General features: G+C 43.1%; 1 long non-coding RNA gene and 1 pseudogene across 4 annotated transcripts in view; both read left to right on the forward strand.

Moving 5' to 3' along the window:
- The window catches only part of LOC148005069 (uncharacterized), a 57,122-nt gene that overhangs the window by 24,959 nt on the left and 14,516 nt on the right, over positions 1–17,647 (forward strand). Inside the window, exon 2 of one of the 4 annotated variants that reach the window (XR_015622766.1) lies at positions 14,147–14,363. The exons of the other annotated variants lie outside the window; for them this stretch is intronic. This is a non-coding gene — a long non-coding RNA (uncharacterized LOC148005069). The remainder of the gene's footprint in view (positions 1–14,146; positions 14,364–17,647) is intronic. 4 annotated transcript variants of the gene reach the window in all.
- Positions 9,943–10,055, forward strand: LOC120093297 (U6 spliceosomal RNA; annotated as a pseudogene).

Here is a 17,647-nt window from a genome sequence, read left to right on the forward strand (position 1 = left end):
AATGTAAAGGAGGGAAGAAGCAACTGGGTAAAGAGAACTTGATTTTAAAATGAGGCGGAAGTCTCGGGGCCCAGAGGCAGCGGCAGAATAGCAAGCACATTTTGACCCAGGCTCATAGTGTTTTGAGCATCTCTCCATGCAATGCTTTTCATGGTTACTTTAGGTAATATGCCTCCTCCCTTTCAAAATGTCCCAAACAATCACAGGGTCCTTTATCTGTGCATGATGTTACCAAAGTCTATACTTTTGGTATCATCATTTTGCAATTATGTAAAAAGTATCTAAAATTTGTTATATAAAGTGTAGCCACTTTACTTCTCTCTATGCCTATTTTCTCTTCCCTGCTTTTAAAGAAATTGCCTTAGCATATTGGCTCTATATACGCTTTAGGACCGCATCAAATTGTGATTTTCACCTTGGCCGTGAAATGTGATCCAGGAAACTCAAGATGCTGTAAATGCTTCATTTTTGATGAGCATTCCCTCTTCTTTTATTTATTTATTTATTGAGAATTTCATATATGAAAGCTGTATTTATATAGGTCTCCTTCCCACCTCTCCTTCCAGTTCTCCCCGTTTTCCTCTCGCTCCTGCTCAGATTCATGGGCTTTTAATCATAATCAACATATGCATGCCTGTAAGTTTATGAATACAACCTGCTGAGATCATTTAGTGTTGCTTGTATGTGTTTAGGGCTGACCTCTAGGGATTGGACAACCCATCAGGTGCTCATCCCTGGAGAACATTAACCTCTCTCTCTTGCTTACCATCAACTGACTCTAGCTCCTCTCAGGGTGGACGAAATCTTGTGAGATTTCCCCCACACATTGGCACACCAATTGGTGCTGTCATTCAAGTCTTCTTTATGCATCTAAATTGTTGAAATTTCCCGGATTCAGCTTCCCTGTAGTACATAGAAGGCACTATCTCCTGGTTGATGTCCCATCCTGGTCCTCTGGCTTTTACTCCGTTCCCTTCTGCAATGTTCCCTGAGTTTTAGGTGTAAGGATTTTGTCATAGATGTATCAGTTGGGGCTGGGGACATCACAGTCACTTGTTCTGCAGTTTGAGCAGCTGTGGCTTTTTGTAATGGTCTCTGTCTGCTACCAAAAGAAGTTTCTTTGGTAAGGAGTGAGAGGCATACTTATGTAAATCTTCTGTGGTGGTTTGAATATGCTTGGCCCAGGGAGTGACGCTATTAGGAGGCGTGGCCTTGTTGGATTAGATGTGGCCTTGTTGGAGGAAGTGTGTCACTTGTTGGGGTGGTCTTTGAGCCCCTCCTTCTAGCTTCCTAGAGACAGTCTTCTTCCTGTTTGCCTTCAGCTCAACATGTAGAACTCTCAGCTCCTCCTGCACCATGTCTGCCTGGATGCTGCCATGCTCGAGCCTTAATGATAATGGACTGAACCTAGTGTTGTCTTTAGAAGAGTTGCCACAGTCATGGTGTCTGTTCACAGCAGTAAAGCCCTAACAAAGACACATTCATTCTTTTTATTTATTATTATTTTATTTTATGTGTGTAAGTGTTTTGTCTTCATGTATGTCTGTGTACCAGGTGTGTGCCTCGTGCCTGTAGAGGTCAGAGGAGAGTCTTAGAACCCTTGGAACTGAAGTTGTAGATGGCTGTGAACCACCATGTAGGCACTGGGGATTGAACTCTCAGGGTCCTCTGGAGAGCAGTCCGTACACTTAACCACTGAGCCCTCTGTCTAGTTCCCCCGTTTCTTTCTTGATATTTTAAAGGTGTTCTTTAGAAATCACCTTTCTTTAGGCGTTCTTGTAGGATAGACAGGCTGTTGATAATTTCTCTTTATTTTCTTTCATCTGAACGTGTTTTGATGCTTCCTTCATTCTGATGGACATTTTTAACGTTTTGCTGCATGGACAGTTCTTTTCTGTGTTCTTTTCAGTAGGCACGGGGAAAACGTAACAGTTTCTCCTGCGATTTGTGGTAAGACATCCCTTGTTATCCTGATTATCTTTACCCTGTAGGGAAGGCATCATCTGTCTCTTACTGATTTCAAAATTCTCCCTTTGATTATGATTTTTTAGATGGTTGACTGAGCTCTGTTTTGCTGCAGATTTCTCTGGCTCTGTTCCTGTAGGAGGAGGTGGGGGTGGGGAGCCTCATTAGTTGGTTGAGGGTGGAAATATGTGGTCCCTACTTGGCCTTGGGCGTGTGAATTGGGGATGAGTCAGAGGTGTGTGATGTTCGACCACAACAAAGTCGTTATATTCTTTAAGCTCTCTAGTTAGCTATGACGCTTTTTTCTTGGTCCTTTGCATACAGTAAACATGCTTTTTTTCTGTATGTACTTTCATGTTGCTAGCTTGTTCAGCATCCAATCCGGCAAGAGGTAAAAACAAAGCTCAGAGATCTCCCCATCACATCGTCCTTTTATCCCGAGGGCATGCACTGACATGTTTTTTTCTTTTAATGCTTAGAGTCTTAAGTCTTGTTTCTGAATAGAAATAAGGTTCAGGGTTTATACTTCTTAGCAGGAGGAGAGCAGGTATATCCACTGCATGTTTCTGGCATCCTCAGAGCGAGAAAGAGGGTTTTCAGTGGCCAGAGGCCTGCATCTCTTTGTTGAGCTATGCGTATCACTAATTAATTACTTTTTTTTCCGGGAGTACAATCACCATGTAAAGTGAGGGAAAATTATTCTTTATTACTGTCTCTCTGTGTGCACATATGTGTGCATATGTGTGTGTGCATGTGTGCATATGTGTGTGCGCGCGCGCGTGTGTGTGTGTGTGTGTGTGTGTGTGTATGTGGTGTGTGTTGAGCGGGTTCAGAGTCCCCAGCATTCAGGGACTCACCTGAGACAGTAGGCAGCTTTTAGCTCCGTACTAGATTCCGGGTCTGGAAGACGTGCCACACTTCCACGTAAGGAACTGTGATGGTTACGTAGTTCAAAGCAGAGTTCTCTATGCTAATGAGGTATCTAGAGGCCCTGAGGGTTTAGCCAATCAGCTTCCCTTCCCAGACATTCCTTCCTGCAAAAGATATTTAATCTCTGGTCCACCCTGAGGAGTGATTATGTATCCTTTTTCCAGGAAGAACAATCAACAAACAGTTTGGAACCAAGAACTGTCTCTTCCATTGAAAACTGCTGTGGGGCGCATGGAGAAAGCCATGAGCTTTCTACAGAGCCACAGTGTAGGTCTCCCACAGAAGGCCTCCCAGATAACCACCACCAAGATAAGGACTTTTACAGATGAGCTAAGAGGGAGCTCCTATTTCCTGGGTCCCAGCATTGTGGTGGGGCAGTGGACCCCCGATACTTTGTTTCCAATCCCCGGGTGTGGTTTTCCAGCTTCAACTGGGTGGCTGAGAGTCAGGGAACCCTAGCTTTGGCCTCTCACATCTTAGGCTGTGTTTTCCCAACCCCTGATTGGTGTTTAGGTAGTTTCCTTAAAAAGTCCAGCATACTATGAAGAGGAGGGGAAAGGAGGAGGAGGGGAGGGAGAGGGAAGGGGGGAGCGGTGGGAGGATGACGACGAGGATGATGAGGACAACGCCGTCCCTGCCCAGAGGTCGATGTTGAGTGTCTTTTATTGTTCTCCACTTTGCTTTGTGAGGTGAGTCTTTTGCTGAAGCTGGAGTTCACTGAATTGGCTAGGTGAGCTGACCAGCGAGCCCCAGCATCCCTGGGATTGCAAGTACCTATCAACAGGCTTGGCTCTTACGTAATTGCTGAGGATCAACGTGGGCCTTCCTGTTGGGTAGCAAGCACTGAGGCGTCTCTCCAGCTTCGAGACCTCATTTTATTTTCCGCTTTACCAAAGTTGGTCTCCGTTTTAGAAAATGATATCACTAGTGCACTGATGCCTGCATGTGACAGACAGTGCCACACCCCTCTGGCTCCGATTGGTGCTACGCCTAGTCATTCTACACGGAAGTGCATGTCTTTGGCTGCGTTGTCATGCTTTCAAATACACTTGTGCCCAAATTCTCACATATGAAAAGAGTATTATTTATTTAGAAACCAGTTCCTCTGCATTTACCTGTTATACGTAAGGCTCTAATGAAATTGCGATTACACCCGTAGTCTGCGTGAACGTCATTTCCCTGTAGAAAGGCAGGTGATTTAGTTGTCACAGGACAAGAGTTTTGAAGGGGGTGTATGTTAGTCAGCTTCTCAGAACTGTAATGAAGCATTTGACATAATTAAATTATAAAGGTAGACAGTTTATTTGGGGCTCACCATTTTGGAGCTTTTAGTCCATAATCCCTGTTTTCTGTGGTTCTCTGATGAAGTCAGCCTTCCACAGCAAGAACATTTGATGGCACTTGATGAGCCAGAAATAAAGGGAAAATAAACTTAAATCAATGGTAAAGACAGAGAAAAAGGAAAGACCACAGTCCTTGCCGAGTGCATATCTGCATTGACACAAGGATCTCCCTCAGTAGGTCCAACCTTCTGGAGGCCACACCATTCCAGATCTCCTCGGGAACTATATCTTTAAAACATAGACCCTGGGGACAATAATGAGACCAAGAGCTGGTAAAGATCACTGACATAACACAAGTAGTCAATGTGTTAAACTTACAATGAGATTAAATAAACACCAAACACATTAAGTCTATTAACAAAAAAACTGCAAATGATATTAAACAGCGTTAAAGAAAAATGCAATTCCCCAACCAATTGACAGAAGCTGCTGACCCCTCTGGTTGAATTAGGGAAAAGCTGGAAGAAGCTGAGGAGGAGGAGGACCCTGTAGGAAGACCAGCAGTCTCAATTAACCTGGACTCCTGAGATCTCTGAGACACTGGATCACCAACCAGGCAGCATACACCAGCTGAGATGAGGCCTCCAACACATACACAGCAGAGGACAACGGAGAACTCCCGGGTCTGAGCTCAGTCAGAGAAGATGCACCTAACCCTCAATAGACGGGAGGCCCCAGGAAGTTTAGAGGTCTGGTGGGGTGGGTGGGGTGGGGACATCCTCATGAAGGCAGGGAGAGGGGCAGCAGGGAGGAGGTATGGGATGTGGAACAGTTGGAGGGTGGACGGGAGGGGAATAAAGTCTGGAGTGTAAAAATTAAAAGAAAGAAAAAGAAAAAAAAAAAAAAGAAGAAAAGAAAAAAGAAAAATGCAATTCTGCATATGAGCCACTAGGTGGCCCCAAACTCCTTTCAAGTGAGAGAGGAGTACATTGAGAGAAACACAAGAGCTAACAGAAGATTTTACCCTCTTTAAAGAAAGATGAGCAGGGAGGATACCATGCAGAGGGACTGTTACACCTGCCAAAGGTCTCAGGTAACACTGAGAGATGCAACATACATTTTAAAGGACGGTTTGTGTACCATAGCAATTTACATAATTTTCCTGTCAATTCTTCATTGTGTGTAATGAAAGAATTGCAGGGTTAAAAAGGACCACTCTAGGGGTTGGGGATTTAGCTCAGTGGTAGAGCGCTTGACTAGCCCTGGGTTCGGTCCTCAGCTCCGGACAAAAAAAAAAAAAAAAAAAAAAAAAAGGACCACTCTAGAGTCTGTGCCCTATCACAGGGGGCAGCCATGATAACTTTCTCCCTTTACCTTATTTAAAGGGATTGGACCCTGGTTATTTGGTTTCATTTTATTTTCTAAAAATGTGATAAAGAACAGAAAGGAGAGGGGATATTCTCAGGGTACTTTCTCTGGGAGGGTGGCCATATTTGGTAAGAGTGAAACTGAATTACAGAAAGAACTGGAAATGACACCACTGTCATCTTTCTCTTTAGCAACATCACTTTTTCCTATACATTTTACCTATAGAGTCCCTTAAACCTATCCCCATAGCCACTTCCCTGTTTCAGGACTCCCCTCTCTGAAACAGAACACGTCACATCAGCCTACTTAATTTTCTTGCTGGTATTTTCTCTCTTCTCCATATAGATACCAAAACCATCTTTCTAAAATGCAGGCACGATCACATCACCATTCTTAAAAACGAAGGGCAACTTTCCACACTAGTCAAGTGTTCAACGTTGTGACAAGATAGTAAGAATACAAAGATGGGGATTTGTTTCAGCTAAGACTCATTAGTTTTAGATTGTGGTCTCTTGGTTCCATTGCTTCTGTTTGTGCCTCTTTCTCTCTCTCTCTCGCTCTCTCCCCCCCCCCTCTCTCTCTCTGTGTGTGTGTGTGTGTGTGTGTGTGTGTGTGTGTGTGTGTGTGTGTGTAGGAAGGGATCAAGAGCTTGTGAGATACAGCAAAATGGCTCATCTCCTGGTGGACAGGAGGCAGGGTGGGGTAGGGATAAAAACACACCTCCAAGTTCCTGTATCCTTTAGCTGTGCCCTGTCAGCACCAAAGTTAACGTAAGCCTCACTTGCCCAAGGGCAGATGACTTTCAGCAATTCTGGGTGCAGTGGTTCTTGGGAAATACATAGCCACATGCTTTTGTTCCCCTAAACAAGTTCGTATGTACTGGATGTGGATGGGAGGTACATAGGCAGGAAGTACATCAGGATATATGATTGCCCGTGAACAAACCTGATAGGAAATATGGTTTTGCCTTTTTAAGGCTCTGCAAAACGTGACTTGTTGCCATTTTCTGGGAACCCAGGAATGGACCTGGTCAGAGAATACATACCATCCTGGCCAGTATTTAGTTAAAGCTTGTTTCAGATTTGGCTCAAAATTGCGCAACTGCTCTTTGTCTCAGGAAGCTCAGGTTTAACAGCCCCAACCTCTGTATTTTTCCATTACCTCCAGATGATGCCACTGAGTTCTGATCCCATCTGTGGAATAATCCACTGATCAGGTCAGAGATTTCTTGGTACAGTCACCTCCCAATGGCGCTACTAGCTGGGAACCAAGCCTTTAACCTGTGAAGCTTTGGAGGGCCACTTTCTATCCAAACCATAACACCTCACAGCTCTTTCTGCTGTCACCGGCCCATTGCCCTATGCTTGCCCTACATTCCTCCTGCTGTGTTCAAGTCGGGCTCTCCCCCTCTTCCCATCATGCTCTGCATGACTGTGTTTCCGGATCTCTTCCTGGAACTCGTCTTTTCCTCTCAGTAAACTCTAAATTTCTTTTTAAGTCTCAGCACAAATGTCACATCTCCCGGGAAGCTGCCCTTGGTTTACCGGGTATTATTAAATAATTTATCTCCTGCATTCCCCTTGTCCTTTGCACAGGCTGTTAAAGCGCTCGTCTCGCTGTAATGAGATAGTACTTCATGGACCGCTGGGCAGTCCCAAGGCGGCCAGTGAGTCTTACTCATTGTTTAAGCTCTGGAGTGCAACAAATATTTGAATGAATAGATGATAAATTATTTCACAAAGACTCTAAAATAGCATTTTAGGTGTAGTACACTAATAGCTCTAAAGCTTTTCCTTCCTCCCTCCTTCCCCCCTCTTCCTCTTTCCCTCAGTATCTCCGTTCTGAGCCCCTCTCCCCCATTAGACTGGGAATTGAACTTAGTCCCTCACATATACCAAGCACACGCTCTAACATCGAGTAACCCCATCCCCCATCCCTACCCTGGGAAATTTGTTAAAATCCAAGTTTCTGGGCTTTATCTTCTATCTCAGAATCCCAGGATAGACCTATTCATTTGTATTTTGATAAATTTAGGGATTCCTGGGAAGACTTTCTTTTATCAAACAATAAAAGGAATTTTTTGTTTGTTTGTTTTTATTCAAAAGAATAGCTTCTGTAGTTCTCAACCTGTGGGGGCCAAATGACCCTTTTACAAGGGTTGCCTAAGATCATGGAAATATTCCTATATTTTGATTTGTGACAAAATTTGTAGCAAGATTACAGTTATAAAGTAGCAACAAAAATAATTTTATGGTCAGGGGTCACTATAACATGAACATCCGTATTAAAGGTCACATTAGAAAGGTTTAGAATTACTGGTCTAGCTCTATAAATAGACTTGTTCATAACCATTCTTGTGAAATATTTTTTAAAAAATCACCAACTTCTTTGTGAATTACAGGCACATACCTCAGTTATGATGGCCTAATTTTTGATGAATAATGTACCCAATTTGGCAGGAATAGGCAAGCCTACACTGGTAGATTAACTATCAAATTTGGGCAGACATTCATACAATGTTGTAGGAAGACACAGTTCTAGAACATTCCAACAGGAATTCTCAGATCATCTCAGGATGTTAACCCTATGTTCATTACTTGAACCTTTTTCAAAAACTCTTCAGATTTCTTTGATATTGGGAAACTTTACAACTATTCTGGGGTCTTCAAAAACGACAGAAAGCAACCCCACGCCTGGGCTGTTCTTTCAGAGACACCGTTATGCCTTGGCGGGGATGAGGGGCAGCCAGGTGTGGTCACATATGGTTTTGAAATTCTGGAAGACTTTGGTTGGTCACACTCTGTCATTGTGACCTTGTGCTCGTAGGACATGGTTGGTCCCTACATTTCAGGGACCGGCGGGGGGGGGGGGGAAGTTGCTATTCATACTTAATTTTGGCTTAGTGTCTTGGAGGCAGACAAAGAGGAAACTCAGCCATCCTCTTCCTGCCTCACCTCCCTCAGAATGAGCGGGCATCCTTATGTAGAAAGAGACAGTGAACGGCAAGCTACCCTGTCAGAAAAAGAGGTGCATCTGGCTGGGGACGGGGACATTTTATATATAGGAGAGGGAAATAGAATGTGTCTTGGGTTCTAAGAGTAACCTGTAACCTGTCATATTTTGAATGTTTTTTTCCCCCAAACATCTTATTTTTATTTTAATATTTCAAATTTGTTTTAAGGTTGATGTACAAAATTGTATGAATTTGTCAAACACGTTATAATGTTCTAAGGTGTGTGTGCACCTTGGCACGGTCGACAGCACTCGGGGCCTCTCTGGTTTGTCAGGGACCCATGTAGCTGAACAAATCATGAGGACCTGTGTTAGTGATAAGCTGTTTGTCCAGATAAGATGTTGAATAATTCAGGGTGCCAATGGTTCAAGCCGGGGGCAGCTTAAACAGCTACTGAAGGCCCAAGCTAGCTCAGTGAACGCTAGTGACCTTAAATTCCCAGGCCCCTGACTTTAAAATGCAAGATAAATAAGGACATTTGAGGGAGACACCATTGTTTGATTCCAGGCAGCCTGCGTATCAGGTCCCGGCGCTCGCCTTTCGAGCTATGACTTATTTTTTCCTAAAAAAAGTTTACAATTTCATCGTGAAATTGGAATCACGAAAGGCAGAGGACAGTGGGGAGAATCCTAGATGGCCAACGCACAGCACATGAGTGATCAACGTTTTGACACTGCAGCTCCATTTTCTATCAATATTTCTCCCAAGGATTGTACTTACTTGCTTGCAATTTAAAACTTCGCTTTCAGCGTGACGGAGAGTGTCTGTGTATTTGACTTGCAGCATGAGAGCAGGAGGGAGGACTGTTTGGGAGGAGGGAGAACCAACAAGAAGGGGTGGGGTGGGCAGCAGGAGCAGTGAGGAGGGTGAGCACAGAACACAACAATACACGCGTGTGAAAATGCCGTAGTGAAACGTGCTGCTCTGTGTGCTAACTCAAACGTTAATAAAAGTCTATGTCTTCTGAGGGCAAAATAGCTGTGAAGTGTGTAATTATAAAATCCTGTATGTATTTATTTCCAACATTTTTATTTAGAACCTACTATGGGGATCACTAAAAAAATCATAAAAACCAGCACATAGAACTCACATAGCCCTTGACTCAAATTACATAATTATAAAAAATTATGAAATTTTATAATAGTGAAATTTAAAAAAATTGCAATTAAGATTTTTATCCTGTTTACTCTCAATGTGTACTCTCACACACGCATACACACATATACATATTTTTGATGTGTAACTAATACAATTAGCACATTATACCTAATTCACAAGTTACTTGTTTTTCTAATATTAATACTAATACTTTCATTATTTGATGTTTCCTGATGGCTGAAAAATAATTTTCTTGGGTTTTTTTTTTTTTTTTTTTTTTTTTTGGTGCTGGCTTTGGTAGCACATATGCTAAAATTGGAACGATGCAGAGAAAGAGAATTAGCATGTCCCCTGCACAAGGATGACACACACAAATTTGTGAAGCGTTCCATAATTTATTTTAAAAAAGAAAAAAATTTTTGAAGTTTTTTTCAAACCACCATTCCAACTTACAGTATTTTAATGTCAACTATTCTTGACTTCTTTCCAACACTTTGTTTTATAATATTTTAAACCTGCAGAAAATTGAATGGTTCTCTGTAGTCCTCGACTTTGGCTTCTGAACTCTTGGCTCAGTCCTCTGGGGCACCCTTTTCTTCCTGTGACACCTGCACATGTGCACAGTGGCAACAGTGTTATTAGTGCGCTCACTGCCAGCTGGATCTTGGAGCTCTGACAGTCTCTTTTCATTGCAAACCCTTTCTGTCTATTTTTATCCAGCCAGGGTATTATTTCTACTGAAACAATTTTCTCAAGAACATCAAGAGTCCTCTGTGGATTTCCCAGAGGCTTACTCGACTAGACCCAAGCCACAGTGACAGGTATTTCTGAGATAAACCCTTCAGCGTTTTGGTTTCCCACTGAGATCACAGAGGGACCACACCCCCAAACTTCCAGGATGCCCTCTGGCTGCCTGAGAACATCTATGAGTACAACTATAATGTCTTGAAAGGTCCTTCTCAGAACTGGATGATGGGGACTTTGCTCTTAACCAGGTTTTAGGAAAAGATGGTGTACAATTACACTCTTGGCCATTCCTCTAAAGCTCACTTTGTGTGTGTGTGTGTGTGTGTGTGTGTGTGTGTGTGTGTGTGTGTGTAGGAGTTGATTTTCTCCATCTACTGTCTGGGTCCTGGGAATTGAACTCAGGACCTCAGGCTTGGTGTCAAGGGCCTCTCTCTGCTGAGCTAATATTGCTGACCCTTGATATTGAATCCCTTGATTTTAGTGTCGTTTGGCATCTGAAAATGCTGAGAAATTTCAGGTGATCAGACTCTTCTTTCCTCCGTTGAGCATCCTGTTCTCAGTTTGTCTTTCCCTTGACTTTTATTGGAAGCAGCGGGAAGTCACGGGGAGCCACCTTTCACGTTCTGTGTGAGAGCATCGGTTGCACAGTCGGTGCCATCGTCATCACCTTTGCTCTTCACTGAACTGCAGAAGGCGAGTTCATTAGGAAGCGAGCCCTACGAAGTGGGGGTCACTCTTGTTTTATTTCCAGCAACACTCTCTTGCCTTCTTCTGAGTCCTTATCAGTCTATTAAAGGCCCAGATTTCCACTGACAGTGAGAACTTGTTTCAGATCACAGGAAGTTAAAGCTCCATCTATTTTTAGCTGACTCCTGAGTGTGGTGTAAGATAAGGATCCAGCATCACTCTACTCCATTTAAATGAAAATAGTAATCGTTTGCATATATATGCATGAGTGCACAGTCTCTCTCTCTCTCTCTCTCTCTCTCTCTCTCTCTCTCTCTCTCTCTCTCTGTCTCTCTCTATCTCTGTAGGGTACATGCAAGTGGAGGCCTGAGGCTGATTTGAGTCTTTCTTAATCCCTCTCCAAGTTACTCACAGAGGCAGAAGCAGATTTTCTCAAGTAAACCTAGAGCTTGCCTGCTTGCTTTGGTGACCTTGTCTCCTCCTGAGTGCTGGAATCTTGGGTGAGCATTGATGTGTGTGGTGGGGATGTGAGCTGAGGTCTTCATGCCTCTGCAGCACGCAGTTCATCCCCTGAGCTCTCTCCCCAGCCTAGCTCCGTGGTTTGGCTGTGATGACATTACCTTCTACACTTTTTATGCTATGAAGCCTGTCAAGTGCTTTGTTTTGTCAGCTCAGTGTGGCCATCAGAGGACTCACCCCTTTCACCTTCTCTGCCTCCATCTGATTTAATTAAAACAAAACAAGACAGAAAAGAACAAAACAGAAAAGAAGTCAATGAAGTGATTCTTAACAATATTCTGCTATACTCAGAGATTGGTGCCAAGCACATCCAGCAATCGATAGATTACAGATGCAGAGACCCACAGCAAAACATTAGGCAGAGCTCAGGGAACTCCATGAGAGAGGGAAAGGAAAGATTATAGGAGCCAAAGGGGTAGGGACAGCATACACACTGGAGCTCCTATAATCTTCCTAGGTCTCTGGGCTCTCCAGCCTCTAGTTCCTGGTCTTCCAGGCAGTGTCAGATGTGGGCTCCCTTGCACTGCATGGGTCTCAAATTGGGCCAGTCATAAGTTGCCCATTCCCACGGGTTCTGTGTTACCGTTACCCCAGCACATCTTCCTGGCAGGACAAACAGTAGGTTGAAGTTTTTATGTCTGGGTCGGTGTCCAAGTTCCATCACCAGAAGCCTTACCTAGTGACAGGAGATGGCTGGTTCAGGCTTCCTGTTCCCCATTACTAGGAGTCTGTGCTAGGGTCGCCCGTGTAGATCCCAGGGAGTTTCCATTACATTAGATTTCTACATCGTGCCCAAGTGCCCCCATGCTAGTCATCTCTCTCAGCATCTTCTCACTCCCTCTGCCTCCCAAGCCCTCCTGTTCCTTCCCCACCTGCCCTCCCACCCTAGTCCACCAGTGAAGTCTATTCTATTTCCCCTTCCCTGGGCAGTCCACAAGGTCTACACCCCAGAGCTCCTTGTTACTCAGTCTTCTGGGTCCGTGGATTGTAGCATGGTGCTCTTTACTTAACAGCTACTGTCCATTTCATGCCGAGTTTGTCCTTCTGTGTATGGGTTACCTCATTCAGGATGATGTTTTCCTCTAGTTCCATCCACTTGCCTGTAAATTTCATGATGCCATTTTTTTTAAACAGCCAAGTAATACTCATTGTATACATGTAACCATATATATATATATATTTTTTTTTTGTAAAAAGTCCATTCTTGGTTGAGAGATATCTAGGTTGTTTCTAGTTTCTGGCTATTATGAGTAAAGCATACATAAGCAAGCACCCTTGTTGTACGGTAGGGTGCCCTTTGGGTATATGCCCAGGAGTGATATAGTTGGACCTTGAGGTGGAGAAATGCCAAATTTCCCAAGAAACCACCATATGGATTTCTAAAGTGGCTGTACGAGTTTGTTCTACAAGCAGTGGACTGTTCCCCTCGCCAGCATGAGCTGTCACTCATGTTTTTGATCTTAGCCTTTCTGACAGATGTAAGGTGGAATATCAAAGTCATTTTGATTTGCATTTCCTGATGGCTAAGAATGTCAAACATTTCCTTAAGTGTTTCTTAGCCATTTGAGATTCTTCTGTTGAGAATTCTCTGTTTATATTTGTACCCCATTTAAAAATTAGATTATTTAGTTTGTTGATGTCTAGTTTCTTGAGTTCTTTATACATTTTCGATATCAGCCCCCTCTATCAGAAGTGAAGTTGGTAAAAATATTTTCCCATTCCGTAGGCTGCTGTTTTGTCTTTTGGACAGTGCCCTTTGCCTTACAGAAGCTTTTCAGTTTCATGAGGTCCCATTTATTAATTGTTGATCTTAGAGCCTGTGCTATCCACGTTCTGTTCAGGAAGTTGTCTCCTGAGCCAATGCGTTTAAGGCGATTCCCTACTTTTTCTTCTTTCAGGTTCACTGTATCTGGTTTTATGTTGAGGTCTTTGATCCACATGGACTTGAGTTTCCTGCAGACTGATAAATATGGATCTATTTGCATTCTTTTTTTTTTTCAGAGCTGGGGACCGAACCCAGGGCCTTGCACTTGCTAGGCAAGCGCTATACCACCGAACTAAATCCCCAACCCCCTATTTGCATTCTTTTACGTGCTGACATCCAATTAGTCTAGCACCATTTTTTGAAGATGTTTTCTCTTTCCATTGTATGTTTCTGGCTTCTTTATCAAAAGCCAGATGTCCATAGGTGTGCTGATTTGCATCTGGGTCTTCTATTTGACTCAGTTGATCAGTACGTTTTTATGCCAATACCATAACGTTTTAAATACAAGCCCCAAAATAGAGCTTGAAGTCAGGATAGCAATGCCTCTGGAATGTCTTGTCTTGTACAGGATTGTTTTAGCTATTCTGTTTATTTTATTTATATGAAGTTGAGCATTACTCTTTCAAGGTCTGTAAAGAGTTGCATTGAAACTTTTGCATTGAATATGTAGATTACTTTTGGTGTTTGAGTTTTTCATTCATCTTTTGATATTGTACACCATAACCTTGCTCATGCGGTTTCTGAAGAGAACTTTTTATTGGTTTGTTACAGAGAAAGTCTTTGTGTTTCAAGAAGACTCAATCAACATTGTTGAGATGTTAGCTCATCCCGCATTATCTATGGCTACAGATGATAATCTCAATAAAAGTCCTGACAAATTATATGTAGATATCAAGAAGCCAAAGGATCCAGAACATCCAAAACAAGATTGAAAGGAAGACTAAAGCCTGAAGACTAACATTGTATTACTTTAGTTTTTACTCTGAAGGTAGGGGGCTGTGGACTACACCCTTAGAACAAAGAGTCTAGATGCAGATAGTGACACCCAAAGTGAATTTGTCTTTGACAAAGAACAAAGGCAATACAACAGAGGATGGAGATTTCAAAAGATGGCGTTTAAGCATCTGTATATGTATCTGCAAAACTCATCATGCCTCTCATAAAACTTAACTAAAATGGATTCTTCTTATCTAAAACGTCTAGGAAGCAATAGAGGAGAAAATCCAGCCAACATTGAGTTTGGCAATAATTCTTCATTTGTACAGATCAAATCATAATGCATGGAACAAAAATTACTCTGAGTTCCATTAACGTTATGATCGTATGTTCAACTGGAATGGGGTGGGGGTGGGGGGAAGGCTATCTCAAAAGCTGTTGCCTGTATGTGGGATATACTCATCTAGCTGGGCCGCCTTGTCTGGTCCCAGTGAAAGGAAGTGCCTGTCCCTACAGAGACTTGATGTACCAGAGTTGGAGGATGCCTGGGAGGGGGTACCCACTCAGAGGAGAAGGGGAGAGGTAATGGGGGAAGGATTATGAGAGGGGCAACTCGAGGGAGGTAGTGAGAGGGTTGTAAAATGAATAAACGAAAAATAAAGTGTAAGTAAGAAATAAACTTTAAAAAAGGAAAAAAAAAGATTGTTGTGTTCTGAAAAACAACCCCATTCACGTGAGAGAATAAAATGACAATTCTGCAGACCGGGAATGAACGGGGTATTTGGGATAAGGGTTTGTTTACAAAATCTGTAAAAAAAAAATTCTTTAAGAGGAAAACAGTGGAATGGAAACGTCACTACAGAAAACACACAGACGGCAAACACATGCATGAAAACATGCGGCAGTATCCTAGTCATTAGGTACTGTGAGTTTGGAAGGAACCCAACTGGTCATCAGCAGGCGACTAGGTAAACATTTAGGGCACATTCGTACAATGGAATTTTATTCAATGGTAAAAAAACGAGCTAACCAATCATGACAGCATAGAAGAGCCTAAGTGCTTACCGCTCATTGAAAATAGCCAGTCCAAAAGGCCACACAGGAGACAATCCCAGTGACAGGCATTCTCAAAAGTCAGAGCTGTAAGGAAGGGAGGGACCATGCCCCATGCTGTGCTGAGAGGAAGAGGTGGGAAGGTTTGGGGGAGGAACTGCTTTCTGCAATGCACTGATAATGGACACGTGATCATATGCGTGTGACAATAAGAGAACCTTCGTGTAAAGGTGTGAAAGATCTTGGACAAATAGAGGGTTTATATTTTGAATGTGAATATGGGAAACATTTAGTTTGACCCAAACTGCCCTCCTGGGCCCAATACTTCACAGAGCCTAGATGAGAATGCTAGGCGACTCATTGAGGCCACAGAGTCGGTGGCGTGATGAACCCAGGGCTCTGTCATACGCCACACTTGTCCCCTTGCTATTACTTCCTTGTGTTCAGGGATGGAAGAGATTTTTACAGCACAAATAAACAGCATTGCTGAGACTCCAATTAACATCCTGACAGGGACAATGGAGGCGTCTAAAGGCATTTTGTTTTTTACTTTCTAGAGAAATATAACCAGGAGGGAACACTGTATGAAGGTTACAATGTTCCTTAAAATATTTTTTCCCCCCAGAAGCTGCCATTTCTCATAGGCAGCCTCACTGAATCGTGTAGCTCATGTTTTTGTGTTCCTGAGGGAGGGATTTGGCTTTCCTGTTTCTGTGAGTTTTGAAAATGCAAGGGAGGCCTTGTATTTAGTGAGCGTCTGTGCCGGTGCTGGGGAGGTGAGTCTGTCAGTGTAAATTAGCATATATAATCTCCACACTTCTAGTAACTGGTGTAATATGTGCTCTGTTGGCAAAAGAGTCCCTCAGGTCATAAATGCCGAATGCTTGGGAATAAAATATGCACCTACAACCTCGCTGCTAAAGCAATGGGCAAAGAGACAAAGGAGTTTTTTCCTTAATAAAAGAAAGGAAGAAAGATTTGCTGACAGATTTGCTCTAAGGATAAGACAAAATTGTCCACATTTTTTGTGGGAGTGGTCTATATACATGTATGTGGGAATGTGTGTGAAGGTCAGATATGTATGTGTACATGTATGTGGGAGTGCATTGTGTGAAGGTCAAGAGTGTGTGTGTGTGTGTGAAGGTCATATGTACATGTTCATTTGTGTAAAGGTTCAGACGTGTGTGTGTGTGTGCATATGAATGTCAGGCATGTGTGTGTCAGTATATGTGTGAAGGTCATGTGTACATGTATATGTGTGTGAAGGTCAGATAAGTATGTGTACATGTGTGTGGGTGTGCATACATGTGAAGGTCAGGAGAGTGTGTGTGAAGATCATATGTACACATACATGTGTGTGAGGTCAGATATGTATGTGTATATGTGTGTGGGTGTGCATACAGGCGAAGGTCAGATATCTATGTTATGTATGTGAATGTGCATGCTGTGTCAGGAGTGTGTGTGTGTGTGTGTGTGTGTGTGTGTGTGTGTGTGTGAAGGTCAGAGGTTGCTATTGGTTTCTTCATTGCTCTCCACTCTGTTTTTTGAGACAGGGTCTCTTATTGAACCCAGAGATTTCTCCCTGAGGCCGGCTTTCTCCATCTTTACCCACTCTGGCCCAGTGCTGAGGTTATAGACGTGTGCCCCCTGCCTGGCTTTTATGAGGGTACTGGGGATCTGAACTCAGTTTCTCATGCTTATGGGGCAGGGATTTTACCCATAGGATCACCTCTAACCCTTAAACTATCATGTTGAAATTTGACATACAAAGACATTTCTCAGCAACTACTATTTGATTACCTAATTAATTAGCTCTAGGGATGGAGCTCAGAGTGCTTGGCATGCATGAATCCCTGAGTTCCATCTCTGAATGGCAGGACAAAATGGTGGTTGTCCTTTTTGTCAACTTGACACAATGTAGAGCTATCTGAAAGGAGAGAACCTCGTTGAGAAAATGCCTTCACAAGATGGCTTTAAGATAGTCTTTTAATCATGAACAATGGAGAATGGCCCAGAACATTGCAGGTGGTGCTGTCCCTGGGCTGATGTGTCGTCTCCGCCTCCGTCCCGCAGAAAGGAGCGACACAAAGCAGTTTATTCAGGAACCTTTCTTTCTGTCTGCAAGCAGCAAATCTTTCTTTTCTTTTCTCCTCTCTCTAGCCCCCAAAGCACACTCCCTTATATCCTCCCTCAACTCCGCCTCCTCAGTCCAGACTGTGTAATCTCAGTTCATAGGTCCACGTCACATGGCCTGATCTTGCGTCATGGTGCGCCTGCGCAGCT

The sequence above is a fragment of the Rattus norvegicus genome, chromosome 6, assembly GCF_021556685.1.
Source record: "Rattus norvegicus strain SHRSP/BbbUtx chromosome 6, alternate assembly SHRSP_T2T, whole genome shotgun sequence".
Lineage (NCBI taxonomy): Eukaryota > Metazoa > Chordata > Mammalia > Rodentia > Muridae > Rattus > Rattus norvegicus.